This window comes from Balaenoptera acutorostrata, chromosome 5 (assembly GCF_949987535.1).
Source record: "Balaenoptera acutorostrata chromosome 5, mBalAcu1.1, whole genome shotgun sequence".
In the NCBI taxonomy this organism is placed as follows: Eukaryota; Metazoa; Chordata; class Mammalia; order Artiodactyla; family Balaenopteridae; genus Balaenoptera; species Balaenoptera acutorostrata.
The window spans coordinates 118,134,480-118,149,358 of record NC_080068.1 but is presented as its reverse complement, the minus strand read 5'-3'; the positions used below and the strand labels follow the sequence as shown (position 1 = coordinate 118,149,358).

At 40.4% G+C, this 14,879-nt stretch overlaps 1 protein-coding gene across 5 annotated transcripts in view; it reads right to left on the bottom strand.

The window, feature by feature from the left end:
* The window catches only part of UGT8 (UDP glycosyltransferase 8), a 513,963-nt gene that overhangs the window by 81,048 nt on the left and 418,036 nt on the right, over positions 1 to 14,879 (bottom strand). For 2 of the 5 annotated variants that reach the window (XM_057547075.1, XM_057547076.1), the window contains one exon: positions 14,429 to 14,521. The gene's annotated coding sequence lies outside the window, so the exon portion shown is untranslated. Of the gene's footprint in view, positions 1 to 5,091; positions 5,122 to 5,173; positions 5,897 to 14,428; positions 14,522 to 14,879 lie in introns of those variants that run through there. The other 3 variants (XM_057547077.1, XM_007172428.2, XM_057547078.1) reach the window with 3 other exon arrangements.

Genomic DNA, 14,879 nt, shown 5'->3' with positions numbered 1-14,879 from the left:
AGGAAGCTAACATCGCCCCAGAGCTCTTGCGCCAACCCCGCCCCCTAGCCAAGGATCATGTGCCAATGGCTCTCTCTTTTCCCTTTAAAATTTTCAAGTGCCCCTATTGTACTGGCTTCCTCCTCAAAGGCTATAAATATGATCAAGTTTCCATCTGAAACATATCTTTTAATCACCCTCCCTAAACCCTGAGAGCGAGTACTGCTGAAAGCAGTAGTCTCTACAGACCTATCACCAAATCCAAGTTCCGTTTTCCATAAAAACTGCTAGCACTTATTGAACACAAACCAGATAACTTCCAGTCACTGAGCTTGATAGACTTTATCTCATTTGATCCTCACAGTGGCCCTGGGAGGTCACACTTTGATCTTCATTATGTAAATGAGGAAAGGGAACTCAATTCTGAGTTCAAGGTCACATACTAGTCAGGTGCAGAACCAGGACTGTCTGATACCCCTCATTTTAGTACTTAGCCCCTCATTTCTTGAAATTCTTTCCTCCTTCAGCTACTAAAAGTTACTCTCCCCTAATTTTCCTCCCGACTTTCACTCTGTACCTTCTCCTTCTTTACTGCTCCCTATATCTCTAGCCAACAATATGATTTTAGAATCTCCCCAGGCCTCTTTTTTCATCTTACTCTCTGAACCTGCCCTAGAAGATCTACTGACTTCCTTTTTTTTTTTTTTTTTGCAACCACCTATATGTTGAAAATGGCTAAAGCAGTCAGTCTATCCACCCATCCGTTAATCTATCCATTTATCTACCTACCTACCTAGCCCAGACCTCTCTGCTCAGAAGTTCTGTGCAATGATCCATCGGACACTCATCTCCAGCTGGATTTTCTATAAGCACTTCATATTCTACATGTCCAAAGCTGAACTCTATCATCCTTGGTCCTCAAATCGGCTTCTCCTTTAAAGTCCCTATTTCATCCTCCCATACCACCCACCATCTAACCGGTCACCTAATCTGAGAGATTCTACCACCATAACATCTGTGTGACCAAAGTCTCTTCCTCATCTTACTGCTACCACTTTGATGTAAGTTCCTCAACTTCTCTTAGCAAGATCACCCCAATACCTTCTAACCTGTTATTCCTGTCTCACACCTCAGATCCATCCTTCTAGACTGCTGGGAGAGCTGTGTTTTCCCCACTCCTTTGTTTAAAACAACCTTGAAGAGAAAATGGTCCACACGCCGTAGGATGGCAAACAGTCCTCCATGATCTTGCCCTTGTCTACACTGACTCCTCTGTTGTCACCTTCTCTATGAAGCCTCTTTAGTCTCTGTCCCCATGCAGAACTGGCCACTTCCAAATGCCTGTTCAGGGCACTCTGCATTTCTCTATCAAAGCACTCAAGAACATATAGCACTGGGCTTCCCTGGTGGCAGAGTGGTTGAGAATCTGCCTGCCAATGCAGGGGACACGGGTTCGAGCCCTGGTCTGGGAAGATCCCACATGCCGCGGAGCAACTAGGCCCGTGAGCCACAATTACTGAGCCTGCGCGTCTGGAGCCTGTGCTCCGCAGCGAGAGAGGCCACGATAATGACAGGCCCGCGCACCGCGATGAAGAGTGGTCCCCACTTGTCGCAACTAGAGAAAGCCCTCGCACAGAAACGAAGACCCAACACAGCCATAAATAAATAAATAAATAAAAATTAAAAAAAAAAAAGAACATATAGCACTATTTTGTACTTATTGAAACCAACTTGTTTTCTATCTATCTAATCCTTTTAAACCCAGAGTCGTCCCATGGTCTTATGTGTCTGCATATCCCCGGTGTACAGGACCATAGTGCCCAATGCATAGTATGTTTTTAATAAGTATTTGTTGAAAAAAAGAAGGATGTTTGTGAAATGCTTTAGATTAGGAAGATATGATTATCACCGTTTTCAACACTAAATTAAACAACTTTATTCAAACTCATTTGATTATGCAACCCCATATGTGGGTATGCAAAGTAATACTGAAATGATTCACCTAGCTTCAAGTATGGGCACCAGGCTTATCAAATCACACTTCTTGTTCCTAGCTTCCAGAGTAGAGAAATAGTGCCAATATTACATACAGCTAGTCAATTTCAACGGCAGAAAGCAGGATGTAAAATATCATCGTACACTATTCCTAAACAAAGACAATCTGGGCCTACCATAAGAAAAGTAAACTTTTTTTAAAGCCTGCTTCAATTTCTCGGAAAAGCAAAGATCTTCCAGAAGACTGAATGTCTGAAATCAAGACACCCTTCTAAAGATCTCATATACAAAATTTTCTATTAAAAAAACACATTAAAACCATTTATATAGAAGTTACCCTTCTAGGAACCTCAGCCATTGAGCTCACTATCTAGCCCAGAAACAAAGGATAAGAACAGCAAGTACCTGTCACAAATTACACAGGCTTTATACTCGAGCAATAGCCCACATCATTTCAGAAAAAAAAAAAAGAAAAGAAAAAGACAACACATAATAGAGCAGCAGGGCCCGCTCACAGCCTGACAGCAGCAGAAAGTGATAGCTGATAACAGAAAGAGGACCCAGAAAAACCATAAAAAAAAAGAATAGTACTTCTGTCCCCAATCTAGTATTTCAACCAGGCAGGCTGAGGCCATTTACTATAAACAAAAACAGCTCTATACACCTCAAGGAATAGCACTATTCAATTCTTTATGAATTCATGTTCATAAAGACAGTCCAACAAAAAAAATTAACTTACATCCTAGGGAGCAAGTAAGAGTGTAATATTTAGAAATTACTTGTTTTAATAGCTAACTTTTTAAAGTTTCAGTAATTAATGGTGTGAGGGGTCAGCTATTTTGAAAATGTGCTTATGTAAATAAGTAATAACCCAGATAGTGTCAAATAAATGAGATATTATGACACTGCAAAAACAATCAAAAGTTCTTACTCTCCTGGTGTACTTTGGAAATCTAATGTGAATTAAACAGCATCAAGTCAATACTATCTTATAAATAAGCACATAAATAACTTTGAAAAGGAGTCTGACAATTGAGAGTGTGGTTATTTTCTTCCTTTGCCATCAATATTTACATGGTAATTAAGCTGATAGTTATTCGTAAGGTACCATGAAATGTTTTAAGTAATTTAAATCAAATGTGAACTGTCAAACTCTTTACCCACAAAAAAGATTTTACAAAAAATAAATTTTTTTACAAATATTTTTTACTCCATTGGTTTACTTATTCTAATATGTGCACCAGGCATTAGTACAACAAGCATAAAGCTCTGGAAATTTTAGACTTAAAAAGAGTTTGAATCTCTACAATAGTATTATCAAGAGAAAGTCACAAGTACAGTTTTTACTCAGTTATGCCCGAGCTACTAATATACTATCAAGCTATTACTAAATGTCACGGAAGTGTGCTTCATTGTAGTTTTTAAACACTGCTATAGCACTAAATCACACAACACAAGATGTCAACCTTACCTTGTGGGTGACAGGCAAATCAAATAGCACTTGAGTGTTTCCCTCTAGAATTATCTAGAATAGTTGCCGAACAGAAACAGTCCAAAAGCAATTATCTCAAACTGCCTGGAGATAGTTTCCATAACAGAAAACTAGTCCACTGTTTCTCTCTGAGACAGGAAAAATAGTCTGGTTTATGATCTAATTCAATTAACGCAAAGTTCAGATTCCCTCACTATACAATATTGATGTGCATGACTCTTCCATTAATTTAAAACTCTCCAGGGAATAAAATGTGATTACTCCTAACACTATTAACATACCAATTAAAAAGCACTTCCTAGCCTTCCTTCAAGTGGCATTTTTTTCTGGGAGTAAGTGGAAATAAAGCACACCCATTACACCAATTCCGAGCGGAGACTTTTTTTTTCTTTGAACATGAAATTATCATAAATAGAAACAACAGCACACTTGACATCTAGCCAAACTACCACACCTTCACTAATCTTAAAAAACTCATTGTACGAGATGACAGCCCAAGGGAAACCGAAGGTTTTTAGAGTAGTGTTTTTCCTATCGTTTCTGGGTGGAACCCACTTGAAATAAAAGGCTGCCTCTACTGCTAAAACTGGTTCATAATGCAGGTGACTCGAACGCTACCCACTCCTCCCCCTTGTGATACGCCCTCTCCCCCGTGAGAATGACTAGTTAACACAATCTAGCCTTCCGAGTTAGAGTACTTTCAGAAGTTCTCTCACTTTCTCTCCTCCTCACCGCCCCCCCCAACCCCTTGGGGTTGCTTTTCGGCGATGGGAACCAGAGGTAGAGGTACAGAGGTGGTACATTCCCTAAGGAAGTGCTGCAGAGTGGCACGTTCCCCGTACTCAACTTCATAAACCCTCCATTAAATCAGCGAATTTACACATACAGATTGAGTAACCCCCTCGCCACGCATGACTGTCCTTTCGCCCTGTCGCACTCCGATGCAGTTTGCCTCGTACAACGCCAAACCACGCATCCCAGGCCCCTCGACGCTCCTCCGGCCCGTGGAAGGCGCCCTACTTCCTGCAGCGCGTCCTTCTCTCGCCTCCTAATCCGCACACGCTTCTCTAAAGCAAGGGCACGCCATATGGTTCCCGCATCCGCGCGGAGACCCTGCCACCACTGTCCATTCCCGGGGGTCGCACAGGCTTGCCGGCACTGAAAGGTCCCTGTGTCCGTGCGTGTGCGTGTGTAGCCCCAAGACACGCTCTACCCCCAATGCACCCAGGTCTAGTTCCCCCTCAGGAGAGAACGAAGTAGAGGAGAGTTGCAGAGTTTCCCAAGCACCTCCCAGGCCCCCATCCCTGGCTGGCGGCGGGGGCTCCGCGGTGCCCATAGCTCCAGGGTCAAGTGCAAGGTCCTTGGCCAGATCCACGCCGGGTGATCCCCTCTCTCAGCCTACACGCACGAAACGCGAGAGGACCCTCAAACGGGCGCCATACGGCAGGGAAAGAAAGGAGCACGGGCGCGAGCGGGGCAGCAAGGAAAGATCTCCTTTACACCCCTCCGCCCCACAGCCTACCCACCCCCAACGCCTAACCCCCTCAGTCCAACCCCATCTGCACTTTCTGCTCCCTACCCCCCCCCCCCCACCCCTTGGTCGCAGCCAGCCGCGCGGCACTCACCTCCGGGAGCAAACAACGCCCCTCTCCTCTTGCCGCCCCGCCCCCCTCCCGCCCTCTGGAGCGGCGTGGTCCCTCCGCTTACCTCCGCTCTTGGCTGCTGCGCGTGAGTTTAAGTGTGTCTCCGCCGCGAAATTGTATCCGGGGACAGAAGGGACCCGTTTGTGTGCTGGATCAGGTGTCGCCGCCTTCGGTGGCTTGGGGTCGTGAGGAAGGCTGCAGAGTTAGTGTGTTAGCTTAGGACTGGCTCTCCGGACTCACAATTGATGGCAAAGCTTTAACCGTGTCCTCCCTCAGGTCCGCGGCGCGCCTGCTCTTCCGCGGCTCTCGGCGGCCGGCCGCGCCCCCCCAGCCACGCCCAGCCACGCCCAGCCACGCCCCGCCTCGCGCGCGGCTAGCAGAGCTGGAGGGCGCCCCTCTCCTCCCGCGCCTGGCTCAGCGGGGCACGACGAGGTCAGCCACGCGCTCAGTCTCGCCTCAGACGCCTGGGGCTGCGAGCGCCTCCAGCTCCTTCGGCTGGGGCATGGATGTGGGCGCGCCTTCGTGCCACGCGCTCGCGGGCTGAGCGAGGGCTTAGAGTCCTGGGACTGGGATGCTCGCGGGCGGAGCGGCGGGCGGCGGACAGGCTGGGACGCTCGCGAGCCCTCCGTCGCTCGAGCTCGGAACCCTGGAACCGGCACGTGGCCCCGCCCCCTGCTCCCCCAGCGAGGCGTGCCCTGTGCCCTCTCCGGCACCTCCCGTCTGGTCCCCGTGCCCGCCTTTTTTCATCACGCCAGCGCCGCGCGAATCTGCGTGGTGTGGTCGTGCGCCTTCCTTCCCTTCCCAGCCTCCTAGTCTGCCTCAGACCTCCCGAATCCATTAAAAAGTCAAACTTGGGCTAGAAGGTGGAGGAAATACTCGAAGGAAAGCGGGGGAGGGGCACTTAGGTGATCAAGCCACCTGCCTCGTGAATCGGAAAGCGTTCGAAAACAAGAGTTTGGGGATCCCGGAGAAAAGAAATTGGGTTGCTGCGCTCGGTAACATCCCTCCTCGCAGGCTTGTGCTGAAAGGGCCATTTATGCTTTGCTTGGTTGAGTCTGTGGCGACTTTATCCGGACTAATCTGTGTTTGCCAACAGCAGATCCTCGCCAAGTTGGCGTCCCAGCCAGGAAGCACCTTTGCGTACCCAGGCCTGCTGGAGCGGCCCTTCCTGTGGCGCCTCAGACCCGAGAGCCCAAGCGCCTTTAAGAGTCTGACCCTAGGGTGCGAGCTTCCCGGGAACCAGGAAAATCTAACAGTGTTGTTGGCTTTTCCTTTGAGCATGATTGGTAATGTATTCGATAAATACATATACGACATAACTTTCAGAAAAGCAAAAATCATGTCGGGTGTAAGCTCCAGAAGCTAAGATGCCGCCACTGCACGTGAACGTTATACGTTTAAACACTGGAATTGGGAAAAATGCCAAGTCAGGCCATCCTTTTCTTGCTCCAAACCGAATTTCAAAAATAGATTAGGACTTTGTGCCCTTAGAAAAGGAAACGGAAATTATGTTCTAAGGTATATAGTATTACTTAATGTTAAATGGGGGGAAAATCTAACATACACTGTATTTCTCACTTTACTTATGACTCTATTTAATAAGTGCAGGGTCCGAAGTCCATATACTAAAGAATGTTCACCGATAGACTTCCAAATGTGGATTTCAGAAAAGAATGTGCTTACTTTCTTTGCAGATCAGAAATTTGAAATATTGTGAAAAGCACAGGGGATATTTTTTCAGCCTTCGTACCTAATCCAAGGAGATTACTGTCCTCTATTTTTTATTTAATTTCATTAGAAAAACCTAAAATGTGAACATAGGTAACAATCTGACATAAGAGAATTTAAGCATTTACTTTGAAAGCTCTGTTCTCTCAAGTGTCAAGCTTCAAACACTTGTTCAAGCAATTGCAAGCTGTTTGTTGCATAATGCATTTGTAAATTCATGGTCAAAAAATTACTAGAAATTAAGTGAAAACGTTAACTTTTATTGTGTGAAAAAATTTTTTAAATCTGTGTCACATTTCTTTGCTTATAAAGTCATGTAAACTGACCATTGTATAAGATTTTGGCAGACTTTTGGGAAGAAAATGCATTGCTCTATTGTGCGTGGATATGTCCATGTCTGTTGTTTCTTTGGTTTCTCTGTTGCCTCCCACATTCTTTATATAATGATTATCGAATTTCTCACAGCTCTGCACACAAAGGACATCCCATAATTTAAAACAAGTTAAGTCAGTCGTATAAATAGTTGAATTGCATTTTGGGAGCTTGAAAGTATAAAGAAAATTGGTGAGTGTCTCTCTCTTTTTTAAAAAATCTACCAGCACTTAGCACTTCATATTATTGACTGAATGGCTGGATAAAGTAAATAATGAAAGTATTTGCTCCTTCTCTTGAAGGTAGAGTGTGTATTTTTCATATTTAATCCATCTTCCAAGCTCCCATCCAGATTCACACAAAATTCTGCCTATCAGCTTTAGTTTATAGAATGTTGAATTGAACAGCATATCTGTAGTAAGGAAGTTCTAGCCAATGTGAAATGTGATATTAAAATTCCCTCATTATTTTGGTAGACCAAGTGTATCAGTATACTGATAATTTTTAAATTTTTAATTTTAATTTAAAAAATTAAATTTAAAAATTTTTAATTTTTAAAAAATGCTTTTGGTTCTTTAGTCATTTGGGCCCGTATGATTTTATTGGGAGATAAACAATAACTTATGAGAAATACTAGCTTAGCCTGGTGATTATTAACCATGAACTCTGGGACTTTAATCAGTTATAAATGGTACAGTTTTATATCATTTGCCTTGTAATATAGACCATATAGTATAGAATACAGCAGAATGGATTAAAGTTTAATCATGGGGAGAAATATGGGTGGCTGTACATTCCAAAACCCCTTTGCTAATAGTCCCAAATATCTGAATATATTGCAGTGGGGTACCTTATGACTGGAAACATCACTGACTTCACAAACTAGGCCTTTGAGCTCTGCTTAGTTCCCAAGAAATGTGATTATCTACTTTGGAGCTCTGAGGAGCATAGAGAGTCTAAATGCACACAAAAACTCTTTAGGCCTAATTTGATGCTGCTCTCCATAATAATAATAATGATTATTATGGCTCCTACTTGAGTTTTCAAAGTGTAATTCCTGGCACAATGCTAAGTTAATGAGTGATCTCATTGAATCTTCATAAAAATCCTGGAGGTAGGTACTATTATTTTTTCCTGTTGAAGACAGAGTAGCAGAAGTTTGGGGAGTCAAACTGGAAAGTGGCAAAACTGGGAACTGAATTGAATTCTGAGTCAAAGATCATGCCCTGAGCCACTATGTCTATTCAGACTAGATCGCATAGTGGAGTTCAAGTCTTGGTCAGAGAGAATGTTGAAGTACATAAATCCAACCTGACTATTTGGGGAACCCTTGGAATTCAAAAAGCACATAAACCCAGTCTGCCTGGCTGTGTCTCCTCTTTTACCCCAGAACAGCTGCTAAATAGGCAAGTCACAGTACAAAGGTACCTAGTGATGAGAGGGGCTTAATTTTCTGTGTTTCCAGTTTTAAATTGTTGCCATTATTTTGTTTCATTCCTGTTTCCTATAGACTCTGACTTACTGTAAGAACACTAAACCTGAGGACAAACAGAATGAAGATCATACACAAAGTCCATAAGATAAAAATAGGCAGATTATCACATCTTCACCTTCTCCTTTTGGCTCTTTCCTTTTTCCTTTTCCATCATCTCTTATTTTCTTGCAAACATCAGCTTCTTGCTTTCATTTTCAACTATACACTCTACTTAGTGCCATATCCCATTTTTTTAATACGTGCAAATATTTTCATTTTTATAAGTTTTAATATATGCAGTGTTTTTCATTTTTCATCTTAATTCTGTTTTATTATGCATTATAGGTTTCTTTAGAAAATGTTGATCTATGGATCAAATTGTAACAGAAGGATTGGAGAAACAGAGGGATTTCTAGAATTGTGGAAGTGATGGATAACTACTCGATTCTCATCAAAAGATATATTTTGTGAATTGTCTAAAGGAATACCTGATATAAAGGGCAAGCCAAAAAAAAAAAAAACTTGTATGTTTAATAATTTTGCTTACATGATTATAGACACCACTAGCTTAGACATAACTAGCTTATTCTATATGTTCTTCTGAAGCAATATTTCTTTTCATGATTAGAAAATGTCATCAATAAAACTTTACTCTCTAATCTAGTACCCAGTAAGTTAAATCTTTTAAAATAATTTCTGAAACTTCATGATGAACCCTGTTCAGAGTTAGTTGTGGGAAACTATGGAGATAGAATATCTGTCTTAAGGCCTTTGGCCTTTCAGAACTGGAAAGTTTGCTATCCTGGATTCTTATGTAGCCCTATATTGAGTCTCTGTCGGTGATACCAGCCAAGATTTTAAAAGAGAACAGGTGGTACTACGTGACATCATACATAGCTAAGCCTGGGTCCGCACCAGCTTCCTTTCCCACCCATTTTGCAGGTGTTACAAAGTACAGCCTTTCTATGTTCAGCCTGTGGTGCCTCCTGGGAATAAAGAGCTGCATAATATATTACAATTATAGCATCATAATTTATTTGACCTAAATACCCTGCAAACTCAAGGCAATACCAACTAGTTCTAATGTTCCAGCACTAGGTGAATGAGGTTATGTTTACCATATCTGCTTTATACTTTCATAGATACCAATCTTCATCCATATTTTTTTTATTAATCACCCTTGTACAGTGGCTCTCAGATCCACTGAACATGATTCTAAAATATCAAAACTTTATGACCTAGATTATGTCCCCCTGGTACCATGGTCTGTGTGCTTCCCTAAGTAAACGTTAATTTATCTGCCTAGTCAACTTGCATTTATTGGGAAAGTTAAAGAAGAACCCCAGAATCCACAAATTTTTTTAGAATTATACACTCTGCCTTTTAACATAAAGAACTAATTGTATTATTTTTAGAAAAGAAATAAAGGACTTGCCCTGGCAGATTGGTATTAGCAATATGTTGTGACTCTTATTTAATATGGTTATCTTAAAATCATGGTGCTTAAATAGTCACTTTCTCAGGTCAGGCTTTAATTCCTAGATGAAACTATTAAGTATATTTTTGTTCATAAGTGTCAGGCCCAAGCCTGACCCTCCCAAGGTCTGCAAAGAAAGTAGGTTTCTGTATCAATGAAAAACAATAAACACTAAGGACTTTGACCCTAGTGTTCAGATCATTATGTTACCTGAGTGTATTTAATTTTATGGTTGGAATCCTGTTGTGAGTATCTCTTTTCTTGCCTTGTTTTTCATTCACTGCCTCCCTTACTTTTGTGTAATAAAGAACTATGGTGTAATAAACTGTCTGATGGAATAGCCCATACAAAGGGCAAGCCAAGTAGGAAAAACCCTTGTCAGTGACAGCACTATTTCTATAGTGTGAGGACTTGAAGATTGAGTGGGTCTTTCCAGGGTATAATTAGAAGCTGTAAAGCAGGTATAGACTACTTTTAAAATTGTTTTTAAAAATGTGATGGCTAATTTTTAAATGCCCCAGTTATATTGACCAATTCCCTATCCTTTCACACCAAAAATAATCCTGTCTACCAATCCATCTTCCCCAAACCATTTGGATAAATACTTCTTTACCATTAAAACATACCCCAAAAAATAAAAAAATAAATTTAAAACAAAACAAAACAAAACATACCCAGGGTTTCAGAAACTTGTCCTAACCCTGATAAGGTAAAAAGTTTTTGATGGAGTAAGATGGCTTCATATGTTTATGCTTTTACAAAACCTTTCTGTTTCAAACACAAATTTATGCCTGATAAAATATAAAAGGCTAAAACACACCAGTTAGATAGACATAGAGGAAGTGAGAAACAAGGTAAACATCTTCCTGAGCTAGTAATAGAACAGAAATGCAAAGCAGGAGGCCAAGCTGGGGCCAAGATTTGTGTCTTCTGGGACTGGACATCGATGCATCGATGGTGGTTTGGGGACTAAAGGTGCTTGTAGCAGACAGACCCCAGGGTAACCCCATGATTCTCACCTCCTGACATCATGCTCTCTATAATTCCCTCCCTTTGTGTGTGGGTGGGACCTTGACTTGCTTCTGGCCACTAGAATATGGCCTTTATGTAGTTAAGGCCCCAAATCTGGTAATGTAGAATTAATCAAAAGGTAGATTATTCTGTGTGGGTAGGACTTTAAGGGTATCAGGTGAAAGCCCTTAAAAGAAGTAGAGGGTCGTTCTTGAGAGGAGAGACTCTCCTTGCAGGCTTGAGGAAATAAACGGCCATATGGGGGAAGTCCTCATGGCAAAGAACTGAGAGCAGCTTCTAGGCCCTAAGAGTGGCTTCCAAGCAACAGCCAGCAAGAAGTTGGGGTCCTGAGTCATACAGCTGCAGGGGAATGAATTCTGCAAACAACTGAATGCGCTTTAAAGTATATTCTTCCCCAGTCAAAAGGCAACCTGGCCAACACCTGGCGTGTAGCCTTGAGAATCCCTGGTTATAAGACCCAGGTAACTGATGCTCATATTCCTGACCCATGACTGTGAGTTAATAAATGTGTCTTGTTTCAGTCTGCTGGGTTTGTGGTAATGTGTGATATAGCAATAGATAACTATTTCAGTACTCCATACAGAAAGAGGAACTAAGGGCTGGACCAGAACTCCCACAAATGTGAATGGAGTCTGAATAAAAAGGCTAGAAACCTAGCTACATAGAAAACAGTGGTTATAGGGGGTGTGAGGACCGAAAACTAGGAATCAAATCAAGTTGCTAGCTGACTCTAGTTGCATGAACCTTTGGTGTCTTCAATATCTCCCCAGAGCAGGAGACTTAAAATGCTGTTATAAAACTTGGTTCTGGATTGGTGGCTCAGGAGTGCCAGGTGAAGGCAATCACAGGCACCTGAAAACTATTAGATGAGAAAGGTGAGACCAGGAGAAAAAAGTTGTCCCTCTCCAGTCAGGATAAAATATATACTAAAATCCAAAGACAAACGAAGATCTCTAAGGTTAAAAAAAGGCAAACAAAAACCTCAGTGCTCCAAGCATGAATTCTTTGTAAATTATGTTAATTTATGGACTCATTTGACAACGACTTTGAAATACACTTAATAAAGAAATAGCATCTATTAAAAACCAAAATTAAAAATTCATTCTGAATTTATAAGGCAAAAACATCTCAAGAAAAGTTTGGACATGCAAAAGGAAATAGAAATCTTTAAAATTCATTGTAAGGAATAAATTCTATACATCTGTGAAGAGAAATTAGTAGATCTGAAGATTGTTCTGAGAAATTCACTCAGGATGGAGGAGAGAAAAACATACACATATACGTGCGCACCAACATTAAGAGACCTAGAGAATGCATTAACTCAATTATACATGTAACTGGAGTTTCAGAAGAAAAGAAAGGATGAAATATCAAAAGAAATTTTGATAGCTAAGAATTTTCCAGAACTGAAGAAAGATTAGATTCTCAGATCTTAATCCTTAACTGGTGTCTGGTTGTTACTAGACAGAGCAAATAGCACCCACCAGAAGTAATGATTGAACCCTGAGAAGACTTTGAAAAATTTTAAATTCTCAGGCCCCATCCTAGATCCACAAAATCATAAATACAGAAATGTATATTTTAAAAAAATCTCCAGTATTCTTCTTCAAAGCTTATAACCCCAGTCTAATCATGAAAAAAGCATCAGGTAACCTCCAATAGAGGGACATTCTACAAAATACTTGGTATTTCTCAAAAGCATAAAGGTCTTGGAAAAATAAAGTCTAAGAAACTACTACAGCAGAGAGGAGCGTACGGAGACATAATGACTAAATGTAATGTATGCTGGATGGAGTCCTGAAACAGAAAAAGGACATTAGATAAAAAATAAGAAAATCTGAATAAAGCGTGGACTTTAGTTAATAATCATGTATTAGTATTGGTTCATTATTTGTAACAAATGTACCATATTAATATGAGATGTTAATATTATGCAGAAATGGATGTGTGGTGTATGAAACCTTGATGTACTATTTTAGCAAGTTTTTTGTAAGTCTAAAATTATTCAAAAATTTTAAAAATCATTAAAAATAAAAGCTCCCAATTTTATTTTGATCAGCCAGATTTCAGAATAATCAATTGTTTTACCCTTTTATGTTATAGGTGAGAAAACTGAGGCAATTTGATTGTAAGCATTTGTGTAGTTCTAATAATTTTTAGAGATAATAGAAGTGTTAAAATTATGATTGTTGTAAATTATGATTACAAGTTTATTTGAAATATCTTAGAATTAACCCTGATTTTGGATTCTGTAGTTGTAACTGAAAAATAGCCATATAATAATTGTAGCTAATTACAACTAATGCTTATCTTTTTTTAGGAATGTTGACACTCAAGAAAATTATTTTAAAGTCCATCAGAAAGAGAGGACATAGGAGAATATCCATTTGTGAAAACTAATAACCTGTAAGTGTATTGCATAGAGTTGTGCTGCTGTTCAATCTAATCATATGTATAAAGCTGTATTTATGTCCAAGAACATATAAAACATGAAAAAATTTTCACTTTCAAAAATGCACCATAAATAATATTCAACTTTAAACAACTCATTCAATAAATATACATTAAGCATCTACTACTGTAATATAATTAAAATTATATTTAAAATTTTAAAAGCATAGCCTTGACCCAGTTTGGAGGTCCTGGCTAGAGTCTGGTCAGTTTTCGTTCCTGAGCAGCCGATTAAGGACACATTATGCCCACTTCTGTTATCAGGCTCCCACATTCCCTGGTCACTATGCACCAGGCCTACTCTCCCCAGGGTTAACAACTAGGGACAGGTCCTATGCCCCAGAGCCTTCAGAATTATTCAAATTAAACAAATGCTTATTTTTAAAACCATTAAAATGGTAATGAAAAATGGAGTGGATTGCAGAATCAGCTGCCATTAATAGTATTAAAGTTTGTTCCTGAAATATTTTTCCTGCGCCATTCATGCAGCATACATGAAGTTAATGAGAAGCATGCATTCTTAAAAGAATAAGAAATTCTTTCTTGCTTTCTTTCCTTTCTCGTTTAGTCCCCTCCCCTTAAGTATTTCCTTAAAGCATTCCACCTTTCTTCACACGCACTTTCTGGTCGTTTCATAGAAGAGAGGGATTCTGTTAATAAAGGCATAAGACCGTTAACTAACTCTTGCAGAGGAAACCATTAGTGTCTGTAATATCACACAAGATCATTAAGACATAGACAGGAGACATTGGTTAGCCTTGGTTTTCATTAATTAATAAAAATACCTGAAAATCCTTTAATGCTTCATTATTGAGTTTCAAATGATCCCTTCAAAGCTTGGGTGAAGTGGCAATAAGAGCTGTGTTAATTTATAGAATCTGTAAATAACCGTAAATAGCAGAGAAAATCATTAACTCACAATGCCTAATCGAGGAACATAAATTAATGAAACAGATTGTTTAAACAAAAATACCAGAACTTAGACATCCAAATAAATCATTTCCTACCAAGCCCTTACCTTGGGAAACTGTGTACCCGTCTACAGTAGCCATTAGTCAAGGAAAGCTAGAACTAATCTTGAAAAGTAGCCATCACGGCCTGTGGCACAATTCTCAGGAGCATTTTCAATAATGAGAAATCTTTGTCTTTTGTGAATGAATTTGCTTGTTGGAAATAAATGCTATTCTGAGCCAAGCAAACCTGGTGAACTGGATCAAGTCAAGATGGTAAAGTCAT